Source organism: Manacus candei, unplaced genomic scaffold (genome assembly GCF_025592945.1).
Source record: "Manacus candei isolate 608988 ecotype Guabito, Panama unplaced genomic scaffold, ASM2559294v1 h1tg000065l, whole genome shotgun sequence".
Classification (NCBI taxonomy): Eukaryota; Metazoa; Chordata; class Aves; order Passeriformes; family Pipridae; genus Manacus; species Manacus candei.
The window spans coordinates 8262877-8283344 of record NW_026138113.1 but is presented as its reverse complement, the minus strand read 5'-3'; the positions used below and the strand labels follow the sequence as shown (position 1 = coordinate 8283344).

General features: G+C 42.1%; 1 protein-coding gene across 6 annotated transcripts in view; it reads right to left on the bottom strand.

Moving 5' to 3' along the window:
• The window catches only part of ZNF536 (zinc finger protein 536), a 345963-nt gene that overhangs the window by 65381 nt on the left and 260114 nt on the right, over nucleotides 1-20468 (bottom strand). The gene's annotated exons all lie outside the window — the stretch shown is intronic.

The following is a 20468-nucleotide window of genomic DNA, read 5'->3' as shown; positions in this document are numbered from 1 at the left end:
GATTTGATCCTGTCATCAGGTAGGCAGACACCAGCTCAAATACTCAGAGACTGTGTGAAATTATAGACAGAAATCACAGTAAAAAATGCTGAAGGCAGTGATCAGACTAAAAGGTTCATTGCAAGGAGAAGGTAGTAATACCGCACATTAATGAAAGCCTGGACCTATCACCTGCTGTAATAATTATCATGCTAATATGGGGGGTTGCCTCAGTTTGTGGTTTTTGGCATTCCCATTACTACCAGAAACTGCAAATTCAAACACTGTATGCGTAACATAAATGAAAAAGATTCTCACCTTAATGCTGTGCAGAAGAAATAAATTATGTTTGGTTTTCTTTTTTTTTTTTCCATTTTCACTTTTAAATTTCCTTTGACTGAGTGAACCTCAGGCTATAGAAATGCACGCAGGCACTGTAGCTACACAGATACCAGCATACAAATCTCTTCTGTACAGGAAACACATCAACACTAATCCATTTTCTGTACAAAATGTAAAACTTCACATGTTCTGTTCAAGCTCATTACTGACTAGTATCTTAAGCTTGTCAAGTGTTTTAAAGGAGCTTTCCAAGAGAAGTTTGTAGTTAAGCATATGGTAAGCTCGTCCAGTCCATATGACTGGTTGAGCATCGACCACTACTGTTGATACAGTTTCCCTCAATATTATGACAGTATTTGTCAATGAAAATTAAATTGCTGTCAAACTTTTCCCACTAAACTTACAGCACAACACTCGGAGAGAGCCAGCTTCATGACTCAAGCCAATAAGGCCTCTTTTAAACACTCCTCTATTTTACCCATTTGTGGCAAATTCCCTGTGGTTTTATTTCTGACTTTTGCAATAACCTACAAAGGCTTTCCAGTGCTTTCTGTGAAAAAATTCTGTGAAGCCATATTTAATGTATTTACTGTTTTTTTCTTATATTCTGTGAAAATCACACACAGCAATATCTGGGCAATTTGCAAGGGCAGGTGCTTACAAAATGTAGAATGGGCAACAATGCTGTGCCAAACTTGAGGAATCTCACATGGATGCAACGTCCTGCTCATGTACACAAATTCCTGCTGAAGTTCATATTTTGAGGGTCAGGTAGGAATCACACAATAAAAAAGGCTGGAAAAAACCTAGACCCAACAGGCTCAAAGCTAACAATCACAGTTTTACTATCTTTGAAATAATTCCAAGGAGTTAGTTGGGGAAATGTTGCATGTTTTAAACAAACATGCCGCAGGTTTCTTCTTCACCTTTTGATTTTGTTTTCAAATGCTGAAAAACATTCCTCACAAATAAAATACTTTATAACTTCCCTAAGCAATTACTCCAGTGAAGGCTGCTTCTTAATCAATTTTAAACTTTAAAAAAAAAAAAAAAGGGGCAGAATTATGGCTATTTAGAGTGGTAGGGGGTTTTGGGGTTTTTTTTGTTTTTTGTTTTTTTAATTTCACATTAAAAAAAGGTGTAACAGAAGACGCCAACAGTGAATAAGTAGTCTGGGAAGGAAAAAAAAATATTGATGGGTATACGAAGAACAACATAGCATTAATTGCAGTGAGTAATGAAAGACAGTTGCTATTTGTAATTGGTGTTTTACCATCTCCATTCCACATGTGATCCCAGCTACCAACATAGGAAAATACTTGTAAGATTGATATATACAATCATTCTGGAACTGTACTTCTTTGCCACCACTCTCTGGGTCTCTCCAGAGCACATTTCTCTTTAGACAACACAGCCACCACCCCAGGACCATCAAATCAATGCTGTGTGATACTTGCACCACCAAATTTTAGAAACCACATGAGTGTGGACTGGGCAGATCCCACCAAGGACGACCCAGGGCACATCCAACACCTACCACAGGTGATTTCAGAGGGCAGGAAAAGCCAACCTCCCCTGGGTGGATGGGAAGCACACCAGGACTGCTGGAGTGGGTTCCCAGTGCCTGGGCGTGCTGGTCTGCAAGATGCTGTTATAGGGAAAAGAAGCTTTTCAAGCCCAGCACCAGCTGGGGCAGCTCCAAACCCAAGGACCACCTTGCCCTGGGACTTTTGTCTGTGACTCCTACTGCGTTATTAAAAAGGTCCTACTCAAACAGATGGGCACTCTTTCCACCCACACACAGGACATACCAAATACCTTCCACATTTTTCCAGAACCAGGGGCTTCAGTTTGATATTTCTACTCTAACAGATAGAGCACACATGAAAATTTTGATGCAGTAGAAAAATCAGAAGTCTAGATGCTTTTCTCTAATCTGGGGCTGCAGAAATACCAATCAGCATCAGTGAAGCTTTTATCCTTTAGGGATCCTTTTGTAAGGGACAGGGGATAGTGCTCAAGGTCATTGCCTTGGGTGTTTTTGACAAAATTATTTGTCTGCTTTTAAATTCAATGGGCAATTTCAGTTGCAGCCACTTCCAAAAGCCTAAATTTGGCAGTTTGTAATACTTAGTCAGTCTGTTGGGAAGGCAGCAATGTCCCTAAAATACAGATATGGAATTAAAATATGGAGCAGAACAATGACTCTATTTGTCTCTTATATGGAGACACATACACAGAGATTACTCAGATGGAAAAAGGGATATAAGAAGAATCCCAGAAATGACAAGTGCACATTAAGCATCATCATGTTTTAGACTGAGATATTTCTTTGAGAAATTATTTGCAACTTGGAGCTGTACCTCCACAGCACACACATGGCTTGGGTATGATGAGCAATTGGAGCAGAGATTAGCTGGAAACTCTAGCAGAGAAAAATGGGAGAAGGCTGATACATATCTATGTTTAAAGGTGATAATGTCACCCTGGCCCATCACAATTTCAGTAGGCTGATGGTGGAATTTAAGCCTCTCTCATATCGAGTACACAAAGAGGTACATCTTGGCAGTATAACAAAAGCCAATGTGGGTGGCAAGGTAGCTGCAAATTTAAGCATGAATGCTCTGGATGTGGGGGCTTGCACCTGATTACCAGATGCTTCAAGCAGATGGCCAGGGAGAGAAGAGAACAAGGCTCATGGTTGCTTTGATAGGGTTACAAAAAGCACCAAAACCAGAAAACAGAAAAAAAGAAAAAACTTCCCTGACTGCACAAGGTATCAGATCAACAGGGCCACCGAGACAGGGCACACTCTGCAACAGACTGGAGAGGTGAGCCCCAGCACCAGGGTGGTGGTTCAATATCAGCAGCAAAACTCATTGAAAGGGGGTTCAGGCGAGGGGAGAAAAAAAAAAATATTACCACCATGTGGAATAGAAGGTTGATATTCAAGTACAGGGTTTTTAATCCTTGGAGGAGTTCCTCCCATAGAAGGCATTGCACTGGTGTGACGTTTAGTGTGCATGGGAGTTAATATAGGCTTTGTCTTTGGGGCTGTGAATGATGCTTGTAGAAATGATTCCCTACAACAGTCAGAAGTGTCAGAGCTTGGAGGGGGGGAAGGAATTATAAAGGAAAAAAATATTTTGTTCACTTTTCTGGAAGACAGTGACAAGGTTTTGAGAAACAGTATTTCAACTTCACTCAGCAAAGACTACAAATTTGAAAATTTGATTCCAATCTGATGAGTAACCAGACACATTTCAGCTGGGCAATCCCCCTCAATGACCTAAGGAGCACCTGTGCAATGGGATATCTGATCCTGCTTCAGGATCATTTGACCTGGCACTGTCAAAACATGGGTCTGGTTGTTACAGGGGACAGGGCACCTCCAAAGACAGCCATGAGCCTTCCTGGCCTGATGTCCCTAACAGTGCAGTGAGGGAGAAGGTCATGGCACTGGTGTAAACCATGAGTGACCTGAAATCATTAAAATCTGTGTTCATCATATTTCTCAGGAGGAGGTGGCTTCAGCTGGGCATCTTGGCCATCCTCCCACTCTGATCACCGCACCCTGCCAGCTCCACTGCTCTGTGTCCTTTTGGGTTAGCATTTTATTCTCCATAACTCCTTCCTGGTATTTCTGGGCAGCACACAGGATGGAGGCACATGCTCTCTGTACGCACCACCAGCCTCCAAAATGGTTCTTTCATACCAAGGGCTACAGAAATGTGGTAAAGATAGAAACATCTCACTGAGCACCCAAATACAGCATCCAGCTGACACAACCGCCAGGGACCCTGCAAGGCAGTGGGTCCAGCTCCTCATTCAGAAACACAGCATCAGATTCATGCTGTCAGTCTCCACAAAACCTGCATCTACATTAAGATAACAATTTTTGGATTGCTTACTGTAGTTCAAAAATACCTAAACGTGCTGCAATGGACAGAGCTGTTGTTAGGAGTGATATAGGGTGGTGGCATGTTGCCTTCATGACTGCCAAGCCCAAAAGCCCCAACTTTTACCCTTCCAGTGGTGGCAAATTGTGGCCAAGAGGTTTGCTGCATCCAGGCAGGGATATGCAGACTCACTCTGAGGAGACTCCCAGTGGGAACCGCCACCCCCTCAATCACAAAAATGCACAGAGAGAGGGTTCACTAAATTTCTCATCCCACCCCTGACACAGGAAGGCTTTATTTGACATCTGACAGCCAAACACGCATTTTTCCAGGGGCCCAAGAGGCACAGTGCCCTTTGCCACCCCACGCTGCCCACTGGCACTCAGGAGGAGGCAGAAAGGGCGGCAGAGAGAGAAGAAAGGAGAATCTCGCTCACCACGGCCTCTCCTCCTCAGTGTGTTAATCATTACAGCACATCCGCTCAGCACTACTTTTTCCTTCTGCACAAATAATTAAGAAACACCTGTGTTCTTTTCATTCAATAACGCACGTTTCAGAGAAAGCCGCTCTTTTAAGCTTAGATTATTTTCTGTGACCGCGATTCAGCTGACAAAATAACAATGACTCACTTTGCCAAGGACTGAGGAACACGGGGGGGAGGCAGAGGCTATCAACCCCACGTTAAAAATAAAAATATCAAATGAATATCATTGAAAAATAAAAAAAGAAGCCACCTTAACATTTATCTCCTTCAAAATGGCCGGTGCCCCCATGCAACTTCGAAATCTGAATAAACTCCTGGAGGTGACTCTTTGCCAACGTTCGCGCCTATGCCAGCTTTCTCACAAACGAACAGCTTGTATCTCCATGAAAACCAATGGATGGAACAAATTGTATTAAATTATGTAAAATGATACTAAAGAGCACAATCTACCAGTAAAAAAAAAAATTAAAAAAAAAAAAAATTAAAATTCGGAAAAATCTTGGGTTTATAAATTTGAGAAAATTGTAAAAGATAATTAGGAGGACAAAATGCTACATTTTTATTGCACTTAAAAGGGACGTCTCGTGGATTTAAGCAGGAAATGAGATTTATTCTCTCATAGGTCAGACACACATAATTCTTTGGTGCTGCTGACACCTGTGAGTTATTTAGCCTTCCTCATACTTTAGCATGTAGAGAAATCCCATCTCTAAGAAGCTGAGCATAGCCCTGTGACAGTCTCAAATTGTCCCTCCCCATCACACTGTAGGAGCTGTCAGTGCACATTATGTATCCAAATTTCCTTCTTCTCGGAGACCCTTTCTGGAGGGGGAGGGGGATGCAAATAACAGTAATTAGTACCAAATACCAAATTTCCTATATCCTCAGAAAATGATTAAGGATATTTTCAGCACCTATTGGAGACTTTTGTAATTTAAATATACTGATATGCCCATGTAAAGAACATTCCAGTAACTTTGCCTGAAATGGGTTTTAAATTGATGATTTCTAAGCGTGAGTCAGTTAATCATGAACAAAAAGATCTGACTATTTCTGTATCCAGGGTGGTGGAGAGGGTGAGGGTGTGAGAGCTTTTGGCTGGTTTGAGACTTTAAATGACACTCTATTGGCATACAACAGGAAGTCGAAATTCAGGGCTTTGTTCTGACAGTGCGCAGCCCACAGGGCGCCCCACAGCTCCCCAGCCTCCTGCAGGGCTGTGCCCGGGGGTTTGGGGCGGATTTTAGAAGACAAGCTCATCCCCTGTGATGGCAGCAGGACCTGGCCCTGGGCCGGTGGCTCCTGGTGGAGTCCTGCTGCTGCAGGCAGAGACAGAACATCCCCCAGGGCTACAGGAGGCGGCCAGTGGCTCCCCAGGGCTCCCTCACCTGCCCAGATCTATGAAAGGGGCCAAAAAATGGAAAAGGATAAGCCAGAGAGATTGTCTTCAATTAAAGAGACAGGGCACCAATAATCCAGTTTTAGTATAAAGAAGTTTGTCTGCATGTGCATAATTTTTAATTCCCCTCCGCCCCCTCCCTTTTTTTTTCTTCCCCCCCTCCATTGCAAGACCCTGAAATGCAGACTCATGATTCTTGGCTGCAACAGATAGCTAATTTATTCCACAACTGCATTAACTCAGTGCACATCTAAACCTTCCTAACCTAACTCTGGAAGAGTATTTTTATGCCACATGACTGAGGGGTAGCTTGAACTCTTAGTTCTACCACATCGCTCTCCATTGGAGATCTTTGCAATCCGAAAAAAAAAAAAATATATAATAAATAAATAAATAAATAAAAAACCTTCTGCAGTCAGTAAAGCACATACAAGAACTGCTCAGCAGGACAAATGAGCATTGTAGCTTCCATAGTCACATACACCACAGGGAGCCTCAACTAATTTCCACTCTCAATAGAGCTTATACAGACCTGGAAGCTTAAAATTGTTCCCATCTTTCCAATGAATAACACTGGGATCCTGTAAAAAAGACACTCCTTTCCTGAAAGGCAAGGGGAATTTGAAGGCCTGGGGGCTGCACTGGGAGAAGTTGCTCTGCCCCTTCCCTACATGGCAGCTGGCAAAACCAAATAGACCCAATAAACCACAAGAGCTTTCCTGTCCAACCACTGCCTGGAAACCACCTCCACAGCTAGAAAAAAGGGCCCACCTGAGACAGGTAAAGTGTGGAAGCTGAGGCCAGGATTTTGTTTGGAAAAAGGACAGTGTGATTGCTATTTTTGCAAACAGGTAGAGCTCAAAAAGTTTGCCCCAAAGGGTTAATGCTCGGACTTGACAAATAAAATTTCCCTGTGTCTGTGATCCAGTCATCACCACAGCCTATCCTCATGACTCACAACAGCTGGAGTTGCTAAACTGGCAGCATCGCAGGGTGGTATCAGGAAACTTAAGATAAAAAACATATACAAAACAAAAATAATCCTAATAAATTCTGGAAAAACGTAGACATGTAAATCTCCGCACGCTAAAAAAGCATCCTGCTAGAGAAACTATTTTTAAAAAGGCTATTAGGAGGTGCGAAAAGCAAAGCTGTCTGTTATGTTTCTAAAGAAAGGCACCAAATGCTTATTTTTCATCCCAGTGAATTCTGAGTGACCGTTTCTGACAGACAGTTAGCACAAGGTCACTGCCAGTCAGTGGGCTGCCGGCCAGCAGAGCCTCCCTGGTGGAGCTCCGTTCATCAGAGGGACCAGACACTTGGGGAGAAAATTGAACTTGCTGAAACAACGCTGGTTTAGATCATCTGAATGAAACCTGATCTCAGCTGCTGTTTTCTGGCTTTCTCTCTTCTCTACCGGGATAATTTGATGTTTTTTTTTTTTTCCATCGTTAAAATCCAGCAGCTCCTCTGCTTACGTGGTTCTTTATGTGGTAAATTGAGGGAATAAAGTATAATAATAAAAAAAAATAAAGATGGGGAAAATGTTTCCTTCCCTTCTGTGCGACTCCCACTGCAGACAATGCAAATCCCACAACACATGTTTGCAGGGAAATCAGAGCACACTCAGGGCTAGAAGTGCAAATTTGTCTCATCTAAATGATTAAACTAGTAACAGTTATAAACAAAGAGCTTTTTATCCCACTGATTTTGGGATGGGTTAGTGCTTTTCTCCAAACAGTCTTCAAATAGTTTATGCTAACCAAAATATCCCTCCAAAAACAAAGCCATGCAGTGACCAAATAAACAAGATTACTCCAAGGGGGAGAAGGCAGCACATGACAGGAATGCAAACTCTGTGATGCTGTGCTGGGACCCTGACAAACCCAGTGAGCTCCATGGTCACATTTTTGTCCATGTACAAGTTCTCATTTAATTTTGTGTCCAATTTGCAGCAAAAATTCTGCACCCAGAAACTCCTTCCTTCTGCTTCAATTCCTGTGATTTCAGCTAGAAGGGCTCTCAGATTTTTTTCTTTTTGTATATTACTGTCTAACTGTTAGGTTTGCAAATTTAATTATTCAGTTTAAAAAAAACCCTGGAACAGTTCTAGAAGAAGCTTTGAGAAAAGTTATCAAAGGAGATGGAGAAGTCTGTGGTCAAATTTCATCTTTATCAGTTGTCCATAATCACCTGATGGTAAGAGACCAACCATCTTATTTCCTCATGCTTTCTTCTCCCTGAAAGTATAGGCACACTTAGACCTCTACTGACTCTCCAATACACAGTTCCCAAAACACCAGGGGAAGTTTTCCTGTCCCACGTCAAAAGCTGCACACAGACTTCAGAAGCCTTTGAATCAGGCCCACACCCTGTAGCAAAACTGCAGAGACATCCTTAATTTGCTTTCACGTCAGCTTCTCTTTTTTTTTTAAATATTAAAAACATATTTCATCATTACGATCTACATTTTCATTCACACATATCTTTTTCATTATTTTTTATCATCTAATCTAAAATGATACACCAAGTGCTACCTAAAGAGCCAGTTTAATATTAGCTCCTAGAAGGAAAAGATCTGACTCTGATTTTGCTCAGAACTTGCTTCCATGAAGCCATCAGAGTTACACTGGCATAAAAGTGATGTAATTAAGAGCAGGATCAGCTTACAGGTGTTAGAGAACAGAGTAAAAGAATACAATTTCTTATAAATTCTTACATGTATAGCACTCTATGCGCGAGTTGGAAGTACTATTTAAACACACAGCAGTTGAATGAACAAAAGAATGCCTTTTTCAAAAAAAACAATGATTTATATGTCATTGCAAAACACCATGAGAGCAATTGCTTTCTCTCCCGAACGTTGCCTGAAAAATCCAAAGTACTTGGACTAATAAGGACCTTTTCCAAATTCAGTCCTTCTAAAAATATGAGGTCTATCATAAAAATACTTATACAGGTGATACACAGTTTTTCCATCAGACTTTTATGCAAGAAATTGGGCTTGCATATTACACATTATTCAAAAAGAATAATTAAAGTCCTACATGGACACATATCTGCCTCAGGGCAGACCTTTTATGTTGTTTTGCATTCCATGTGTCACTCAAAAGAATTGCAACTGGGAAATGATGTTGAACTAAAATAAGACAAGAACACATTGACTAAAATTATACCCTGTCCAATTTGCTGACACCCCTTTAGACATCTCGCCATGATTGCGCTGGTGCAACCACTGTTCTACATATGGGTGACATTTAAACTAAGCATAGTTGTACACTGAAATCAAATAAAGGATTTGAAGACTTTTTTTTTTCTCCCTCTCCTCCTTTTTGATACTGAAAAGTACATGGGATTTGAAAGCAGAAGAAAAAGGACGTACTTTAGGCAGCGATCTGCTTTTGTTATCCTGTCTAGGAACAGCATTGTTGGTTTTCTACAATTAATATATTTGGATGAGAATAATCAGATTAGGAGCTTGAACTTTCAGCTCTCATGTGCCCAAAACTCCCACAGAAGTTAATGGGGGGTTTCAGCTCATGAGGATAACAGGGCTGAGCCTTTATTCTGCAAAGCCAGATTTCCTGAGGGCCTGACATGTGAACGCATTGAAGTTGCACGTTCTTTGTCTGGTTTGCCTGGTTCAACTTGCTGTGGCTCCAGAGGCTGGGGGGTGCATGGCAGCAGCTCATCTTCCAGGGGTCCCCTCATCCCACCCCAGCAGCTGTTGAGAAAGCCAAGAGCACAGGATGAAAACCCAGGGATTTTTATGATACATTAGAGCCTTTTTTAAACCACTTAGAGCTAAATTTAACACATCCTCTGCATGCTACCCATCCCACCTTTCCTTCCCACCTCTAGCCTTCTCTTTGGCTGTTTTGTTTTCTCTTTCATTTCACTCACTTCCTTAATTAAGTTGATAATGTAATTATGTCACAGCTGTAGCATCCTCCTCTTGCAGAGGTGGCTGGATTTCTGTAACTCCAGCCTGTTTGATGATTAAGTGATAGGCACGGAGATAATTGTAACTTTTCAGAAATCTTATTTATAAGTTGTAAAAGGAATGTACTGGCTACAGCACAAGGGGGACTTATGTTTGGCATCAAGCAGGTCTTGCTGGCTTTCTATGGAAAACCAGAGGTGTGCAGAAGGGAAGCAGCAGGGAAGGAGGGTTTTTAGCATAGAGTTCTTGAGTGCTGGGAGAGGGAGAGCACTTCATCTGGGGGAGGGAAAGAGAGACCTTCTCCATCTTTCAGTAACTCAGGAAAGAAAGCAGCCTGTTCGGTAAAATCTCAGCATCACACCTCTCCCCTCCTTCCAAAAAATAAACAAAAGGTGCTGCACTGAGCTACTGTACATTCTCAAATGGAAAAACCTGATAATCTTAGCATAGAGTTCAAGCTAATTTGACAGAATACTTGTAATCAATATATTTGCCTTCCTATTTTGCTAAAGAGTAGAATTTCCTGTGATGTACTTGATATATGACTCCTGGTAATGAAAGAATACTAACCCTGACCTTTTATTACATATGGAAATATTAAAGTGTTTTACATCAACACATCATGGCATATTAATAGGAGACAATCTAGGGGAACAGTCAACTGAGAAGAGGAAAAAGCTCCATCAACTACTCCAATTTCCCAAAGAGGATCAGAAGAAGTACTTGCCCCTATGAACAAACTAAATGTATCTACTGGGAAATGTAAACAGAGTCAGTGTGAATCATGAGACCCATCATGTTTTAGGGCAAATCTGCAAGCACATGCATATTCCAGAAATAAAACCTATTAGCAGGAGATCAAGGTTGCACTCTGAAACAAGCAAAGAGCTAAAACTTGGCCCATCTTCTTTTGATGCTGGCCTGCTCATTCCTCCTCTCTTCATATGCTACCACTCTGCTATTCTTGATATCCCTCATCTTTCAGCATGCACTTAGGAGACTCTTACATGGAAAAGTAAGATCTACTCACCATGCCTACATGTGCAGCACAGCCTGCCTTCCCTTCCAAGTGCTGGGGGGATCGTTACTAAAAATACCACTCTCAAAACATTACCAAGCACACACCAAACTTTGATCTTCTAAGCTTTTTCTACACCAGCTTTAAGGCTACAATTCTTATAGATGGCTATAGATATTTCAGTGAAATGAGGAGTGGGGTTTCTTTCTCTGGCATGTCTGATATTCTGCACAGCTTTTATCACACACAGCACTTGCACAAAGCTTTGTGAAGCTGTTTACAGAGTGTGCACTCGTGAGATGCTTCTGGTATTTAGCACCCAGTAGGGCCAGCATTAAAATACAGCAGGTTTTCCTGACTGGACAGGATACCTTTCTGCTGGTGCCACGCCTCCACAGGATCAAAGACATCTACCTTAGACATAACCTCAGTCAGCCTTTCATCTGCCTTGGATTTCCCCGCCAGGAGAAAACCACTAGGTCTGCACAGCTGCAAGCCAGGTATGCCCATAACTTTTACCAAGATCTCTGACCATCTTGGATCTCACATATGGTCAAGTCACAAGCAGGCTCTGACGTGTGCATGCTCCTAACACAGCTGTCTGTCTCTAAAAAACGCATTCTAAAAGTGGTTTTCTTAAGTCTCCTGATGCAGAAAAGAGATACTCAGATGCTTTCTAAGAATTCTATGCAGTTTTCTATGGCTCTAGGGAAATAAACAGTGGGAAGAGGATCACATGTGGTGTTGTTTTGATTTTATGGTGTTTGGGAAGATGATTTCTATCAGGCACCCGCAACCAACTGCTAACGGATGCTTCAAAACTTCTTTGACACAACTACCTTTGCCCATTTATCTGTTCAGGAACCAGAGTCAGAGATGGCATCAACTCCATTGCATTTGGTAGATACTGTTTTTAATAATAAAATCACTCCAGCAAAGTCAGATGAATAAACAATGTCCAAAACACACCTTCAGATCTTTTAAGCTCTGTTGGGATAATACTGTTGGGCAAACATGACAGCTCCAGACAGCACAGACACTTCATTACCATCTCCACGTCACCACAGCTTTAGCCCTGTATTTATCATGCATCATTTATATCTCTCTCTCTACTTTAAAAAGCAGAAATAAAAAGGGGAAGGGAAAATGCAAACATAAATGCAAACATATCATGCCCAAGTTGTGACAATCTACTGTGGTCAAGGGTAACAGTGAAACCATGGAAAACTTCAGATAGTTTTCACACGACCACATTGGTTATTAGAGACAGTTCCTGAAAAATGATTGCAAGCTCAATTTTTTTTGGGGGAGTCCTGTGTGGGCTGAGATGGAGGCAGCTGTGCACCCCTTTGGAGTGGAGGGGAAGATGTGCCCTCTACCATGCAGGCAAACCAAAAAGCAAGTGATGCAGTCTTCATGGGAGGACTCCATTACCCACTGCCTAAAGAGACTTCTTGCTATTATGAAATGGAAATTATTTGTAAAGAAGGGTTAAAGGTCACACACAGGCATTCACTGGGAATTATTGACATAGGTATGACATAGATGATAGCCAATCAAAAAGCAATTTTATAAACATTGTTATTAAATAGTAGGGTAATTGCTTTAAGTACTGGAGGAATGTCAGGGTCATATGAGAGTTTTGTTGGTGTCATACTTTTTTATTTGACACTTAGTGGATCAATGACACTTAGTATATTTATTCTGAAATGTGAGCTGTGTCGCCAGACTAGAAGCTAATTCACATACCACATACTACCCCATACTTATACTGAAATAATTTCTGATTTTTATTTCATTCACTAAGTATCCAGCAATGCAAGCGTCAAAGCTCTCCACACATGAAAGTATGGAAGTAATTAGGGATTATGTGGTAAGTGTACAAACATAGTTTATATTACTGTGTATTAGAAAGGACCCCTTTTATAGCTGCCTTTGTCAATTTGACAGAGCAAAGGGTTTTAATGTACTGTAATAAGAAATGTAAGAGGGGGCAAAGGACAGTGTGGCTGTGATGCCTGTTTGTAAACTGCCTGGCCCCGAGGTCCTCCCTCTCTCCTACTCATCCATGCTCCATGCTTATTCTATGGTCATATACATTTTAACCGAGTTAATAGCAGGCTGGTGGGGGGAGAGGCTGGGGGATGTCTCTTAAATGCACATTGTCAGCTGCCTCCAGAGCTTGTAGCAGGGCTTCCACCAGGGGCAGATGCTCATGGAAGACAGCACAGTGCAGATGACTGGAGGCAAAACTTCCATGATAAAATGTTTTATAAAAATATTTTTTTATAAAAATAATTTCTTTTTTTTGCCCTAGACCCCAGCTGCACTCAGGATCAGGTGACTCACTGAAATAAATTAATGCCCAAACTGCCAGTGAGGTGAACAGACAGGCAGGGTGATGTCCAGGCAAGTCTCTGAACTGACATTTTACGAGTCTGAAATTTGTAATGGGGGTTCTCTTGTGTTCAGTGGCTTTGTGGTGGATTTGTTCCACACCTGTTCCTCATCAGGAGTAGGGAGAACTCTGAGAGGATGCATAGCCATGCTTGGAACACCTCACCCCAAACAAGCCACCTACCCCACTCCCTTCCTTTAATGAGAAACAGGTCAGGTACAAATGATTCTGCAGCCTTCTCATGCCCTCCACAGGGGTGGAGAAATATGGAGTGTTATTTACTGCTTAGAAGGCCAACAGCATCCTTTGCTTCACATGTAGCGTAACAGATGACAATGGTGCTTCATTGCAAAGAGTCCAGAATTCAAATTATAACATGAAATATATACTACCCAGTAACGTCCCTGTCACACTCTGTGAACTTCAGCTCAATTAAAAAAGAAATCAGCTGACATTGATAAAATGCTACTTTCAGTATAACTGAAAGGAAAATTGTACCAACACCGATTTAGTGAAGTTTCAAAGTAAAAACCCAAAGGGAACAAAGGAGGAAAAATAAAGGAAATGGGTGGGTACACGTAAAACACAAACTGTCAGTTTTGAAAGCTGTGGGATAACTGCAAGGTACCATGTCTGAACCTCTCTGTGCCATGAGCAATGTGGGCCTCTCATCCTCCAGCAGGTGAGGCAGCCACCCCTCTGCCCGCCAGCCCCACTCTTACCTCTGGTTTGCACTACACCATGGAGTAAACCATGCCAAAACCTGTTAGTAGGTGCCAATGGACAGAGTTCAATAGACAATCCAGCACAGGAGCTGCACAATGTTTAACCAAAAGGACTGGGTATACCAAGAGATCAGCCATAACTAAACAGGGAATTGCAAAGAGCTCCTGCATTTGCTCTGGCCTTTTACCTATTATGCCAGTTCATCCCCAAGATCCACAGTACACAGTCTAAAGCCTGGAATACAAATAAGGCCTCATTGCAAATGTGAAAATCACATTTTACTGTGATTTATGCAGTAGATAATATGTTCTGGCTGCAGATTGACTGAATTGGTGGTCCCACCAATTAAATCTCTAATCTGAAGCATGCAGAGGGTCCTCAGTAGAAGTTTGCACTGTGGCATAAGTGCTTAATAGGAAAGTAAATAACCCAGAAGGCAACTACTTCAGAAACAGTGCTAAACAAATTAGCATTTCCTGATGCTCTGGAAATCCAGTAATTTAATGTTTTTCTAGATGCTTGGCACTTTGGAAAACCAAGAAACAGAGTTAGACAGCCCCTCTGCAAGGGGGGCAATGGACTTAACAGCTTTGGTCCTGGAGTTCCGATACCCTAGAAGATATTGCTGTGGTTTTCGTTCAGGGATAATAAATCCAGGCCCTGATAGGGAGCTCACATTCAAAAATAAAGTCACTGATCTCTATTTGGCATGCAGCAGAGATGTAGCAAGCATGATGAGAATTGGAGAAAAGATCAGTCACCAATAAAGACAGAGTACAGGAAACAGGTGATAGCTTTAGTATAATGAATTGCCCACCTTAAAACTTCAGTTTATTACTTACAGACAGACACAGGTCTAGGTGGTATGATTTAGATTCTCTGTTTAATTCAGCATTAAGAGTTTAGGGATGTTCAGGTCCTGCCACAACTGTGAGAACCTCCTCTCCAAGCCCTGCTGGATCAGGGGAGTTCAGCACTTTGCTTCTACCAGGTTCACCCCCAAACTCGAGCCCTGCTCGTTACCTCCCATCCACCCCACCCCTTCCTCACAAAACTTCATTTCCCTTTCCTCAGGCACATCTTCATCTTTCCAGAGCCCCCAGTCAGGTCTCCTGCAGCCTTTCTCCATACACCTCATGCAGATGCCATAATACCAAAGGCTTCTGCAAGAATCTCTCCTTGCATAAAATGGAGACACATTTAATCTAGAACCAAGATAAAATAAATCAGTCTCAGGTGAGGAAAATTATATAACATCAGTCCATGGTCACAACATCCCCCAGAGTGATGGGAAGTACCTTCATGTTGGGCAAGACAAACCATGCCATTTTGTCAAGTGGCAGCACTGTGCTTCTCATCCATCTAATTCCACATACTCCCAGATGATAAATACTGTGGTTACATAATGACTTAACTACTACTGAACTATAAATACTGACTGATAAGAACAATGGCCAAGGAACCAGTGGAAAAGCTGGAAACTTGTCAAGGGTGACCACTGCAGAAGTGGAAAAAAATATATATATTTTGCATATTAAAAGAGTAATTTATCTGAAAGCCTAGTTCTTATCTACTGCACAGTAAAAATGTGAGCCTCAAAGACAAAATTCTCCACTCTGTTTCAACATATTCAGCATGTAGAGAAGCATATTCAGGAAGTTTCTATATTTGATGATCTTTTTCCATTCAAAGTTTCTAATTAGTACTATGCCCTATTCTGTGAGTTTTATTTTCAGCACTAGAGCCAGCACACAACACCCAGAATGCCTATCCTTCAACTGGATAAAAATATGTACGTCCACATTCATTCTGTAGCAACAGATCCTTTTTTAACTGCTTGGTGAGGATGTGGAGCTGGATTGACCAAACACCAGAAGCTCAGAATCTGCCCATCCGTTCCCATTTTATAACAGAAGCACTTTTAACTAGTGACTGTCACTGAATGCAGACGTGGTGTAACAGGTTGGTCTGCCACAAGTCCTAACAGCACAGATATTTTGAGATTCAAAAGTGGGGAGGGTTTGCAGTACCAGTCCCTCAATGCAGGCCCTGCTCCTAGTGCAGGTAAGCCCATCTGCCTGCTCTCCAGGGCCAAGGGAGCTCCATTCAACACTAGTTTTACTGCAGCTGCATACAGTTTGCAAAAATACTTGTCTCCTATCTTTGCTATAGGATAGTCTACCCTAACCAATATGCAGTTGTCAGTGTTTGGTTAAGTCACCAGAGAGCAGCCTGCACACCTCCTCTGTACCCCACTAGAATATTGCCTCCATTCTTTTTCCAGCCTGAGGACAAGGGACATTGCTCAGTCATTCCACTCCAAAAACTTGCCTTCTAACATTCTGCAGAGAATTCCTAGAAACTTACAGCTACCCAAAAGGGAGACACAACCAACCCCCAAAAGTATCTGAATTTGGATAAACCAACACTGATTTCTTCCTATCCTCTCCTTAGCTGGAGTTCAACCTCCAAGACGGCAGTGACTCTCATCAGCCACCACATGGAACTGGGGTCAGCCATGTCTTGCCATGTGTCTTCTTCCAAGCACACCTGAAGGGCAGCTTAGGTTCTGCCAACAATAACTATTCCCAGTATAGATCAAAAAGGTGCCCAGACAAACAGCACAGCTTGTTGGGATTTCCACGTCCCATGCACCAACCGAGATGGGCTCCAATTGCTTTGACTCATACCCCACCACTCAGCTTTTTGATCCTAGCTATTTAGTATTTAAGACTTTTTCCTGACTCCTGAAAATCTGTCAGCAGGCTTACATTTGCATTCAACATTAACAAAGGAAGAGCTGAAAGTACAAAAAAAAAAAAGAAAAAAAAAATCTTAGGGGTGGGAAAAGCTGGAGGGAGGTGTAATAAAATGAAGTCAAATGAAAATAAAACAAAAGAGGAACACAGTACCTAGCAGGAAAATCAAAAGACAAAATAAAAGATTAAGGAGTGCAGGTAAAGATAAAATTCAAAAACTGCTTTAAATGTTGATTCTCTCCCTACTGTTTTTGTTTCATGCGGTATTTTGATGCTAGCATCTAATTATTCTTTGCAGTGTTTTATCTCCCCCATTATAGTATCACCAGATTTTTTTTATTGGCACTTTCCTTATTAATGATTACAACACCTACGTTTAAGGAGCTAAATGAGTTCTCTCTTTTCCTGAGCTGCAGAGAGGGGGGTCAGCAGAGAAATGAGAATTATTCTGTTGTATGCAGATGTGTTATACTCGAAATCGTTTTTGGCCATTGAAGTAGCTCCCACAGCTTGCTGAGGCAAAAGAAAGACTCCTCTCCATTCCTAGCTGTGACCCAGGAAAGGCAAGGAGAGCTCCTTCTGCTCTCCAGTCAATCACAACAGGAATTTAACGTATCTTTCAGCTTCAGTCTAAAAGCATTAACAGTTTCCTTTTAAATACCTGCTCTTAATTAAACTCCGTTTCCTTTCCAGAATCGTACAGCACAGAAACACGTCCACCAACAAAATGTATTTACTTTTCCCCTCTCTCTGCCGTGGGTTGGGTCCTGATGCTCGCTGCACCGAAGTGCATCACAAAGGCACCCCGAGCGCACCCCCGGGGACGGTCTCCGTGTTCGCCGGTACTCACATGGCACGTGGGGAGCCTGAGCATCCCTGTCCTCGGCAGCCCCACACGGAGACGGCGCCTGGAGAGCGCCTGGGTGCTGCTGCTCGCTGATGAGCTCCGTCTGGTTGCGTTCCCAGCGGGCCGACGGTGCCAGCTGGGGGAAATTAAGCTGTGCTGGGGAAGGGGTGGCTGCTGCCCCCGCCGATGCCACCCCTGGGCTCACGCAGGGAGGGCTGCCCTCCCCAGGGAGCACCGGGGATACAGCCTGGCCGGGGCTGGACCTTTATCTTGGCCACGGCCCCAAGGACAGGTGTGGGGCTTCTGGGGGTAATTGTATAACAACAGAAACCTGGGCTGGCAGGAAAGCCCAAACGGAGAGATTAAAACAAAGAAAAAAAAAAAAAACAAAACAAAACAAAACAAAAAACGGGAGAGATATTTATTATTTACACATCAGGCAGAAAAAGCAAACCAGAGTGCAAATATCTGCAAATAAACTTCTGTCAGGAGCCAGGCATTTTCACACCTATGCAAAGCTGGGAATGTGCTTGAAGCTTACTACTTTATTTTTTTTTCCTTTGGACTCCACAATACATCTGCTGTGCTCCCCACAGAGGGCACAAGTTACGTTAATATATTGGTTTTGACTGTGGTTTTCACATGCTTTGTCTTCTCAGGTATTACAAGGGCCTTAATCAGTAATTAGAAGAAATTATTAAAGATCTGTATAAATATTGTTCTAAATAACTGCTTAGTAACCACTATATATTTATGTTACAATAAATAAATTAAATTTGCCATCAAAGTTTGATGGCAAAACAGTAGAACTAATATATTGAAGAAACAGACAGACAGACAGCCTTTTGGGGAGACAAAAGCTAAAGCTTTCTTAACGTAGAAAATGTTCCATGAATAGGGTTAAATACTTAATGGTTGCTAGCAAAAGATAAGACAAATATTCTTTGTTAATATTTATAGAATCCCATCAGGAACTCTTTTGTCCTAGCATTGTTTCCAAAATTCAATCCCCTAGTTATATCCATCATTTTTCATGTGATTAAAGGAATCTAAATTTGCTGCCTTGTCTTGTAAAAGAGTAAAAAGTTAGATCTGTATTATTAAAGCCTCTTGGTTAGAGCAGCAAATGTAATATTGATAGTCTATGGTATATAAGTCTAAAAAACCGACTGATCACACACACTCATGACATATAAAATGCATTCATAGTATTCACGACACTATTGCTAAGAAGTTGGGATCCAGCTAAAGAAAGAGATAATTATGTCCTTCCAAAAACAGACAAATAAAATATTTCATACTGGTAAAAGGCAAGAAATAAAAGACTAGAACCACAAGGATAAAAAAAGGCAAAGGCTTTGATGATAGAGAAGTGACTCAACTGCACTTCCTGGGACAGGAGACCTGCCCTGGGAGTGACCCCTTTATCCCTGCCCTGAGCCCAAACAGGGAGCCACAGGGAATAGCTGGAGGAACACAGGTGTCCTGGCAAAATCAGAAACATGGTCAGGGTGCAGGTGGAAACTGCTGCATGACATCCAGCCATGAAACTTCTTTGGCAGTCATCAAATGGGCTGGATGCCTAACGGTGGGCATGGGGGATCTGTGTTGAACTGAGTAAAGATAATGCCAGGCACGGGTGGGGAGGGTGGGGAGGGCACTTCACTCATCAGGCACGTCCAGGGAGGGCTCACCTACTGCACATGCAGTCACAGCATCATCCTCCAGCAGGGCACACCTGAGATGTGCCCCCAGCCCCTGCCCAAGGCCAGCAGGTGGGATGGGTGGCTCTGCTCTCCTACGCCTGTAAAGTGGGAACCCTGACAGCTTCTGTTGTTCTTTAGTGATAAGAATACATACATTATATACATATAGATGTGCATATGCATATATATATATACACACACACATCTATCTGGTGTATCTCCATCTACAGCAGACTGGGCATTCATCAGCACTGTAACTAACACCAGTATGAGAACCAAAGTGAGCACATCCTCGACACAGAACAAGCACCTGCCCCCCCAGGTGTCTGCTGCTCTGCTGAGCCCAGTGCCACAGCAGCAGCCCCTCTACTGGGAACAGCCAGGCCCTCTGGAGCAGCCCACAGCTCCAGCCCCAGCTGGGCTACCTGATAACTCTGCCTGGAGATTCTTATGCCGGAAAAAGAGAAGAAAAACTATGTTTATTCTTTCACATTTAGAAAACCAAAACTCAAGAATTGAATTTTTCTCAGCCTACTAAAAAGAGGGGTTTTTTTATAAAACAGGCGAAAGCCAAGTCCTCATTGATCCAATTTTTTTTCTTTACCCAGAACTTCTTAACAGCTTTAGAAAAATAGATAATTATTGCAGTTAATTTCAGCAAAACAGTTCAAACTCATCAGGGCTGCACAAGTATAATTTACTACTCCTTCTGACTTATTGTTTTGACTAGATGTAGATTGATGATTAAAGTGATAAACAGTAACATTTTTATAAAATGGCTGACTCTGCCAATGGCAACTGAATAAGAAACATGCTGAAATAGCTGTGCTGTTATTGTGATTGTACTCAAGGCTGTCAACAAAGAATATAAGTATTTGACAAGGTGTTATCTAATTGTGTTTTTAAAAGCCACGATACATACATCTTTTAATGTGTCACTTTAAGCTGCAAGAGAATTTCTTTTATTA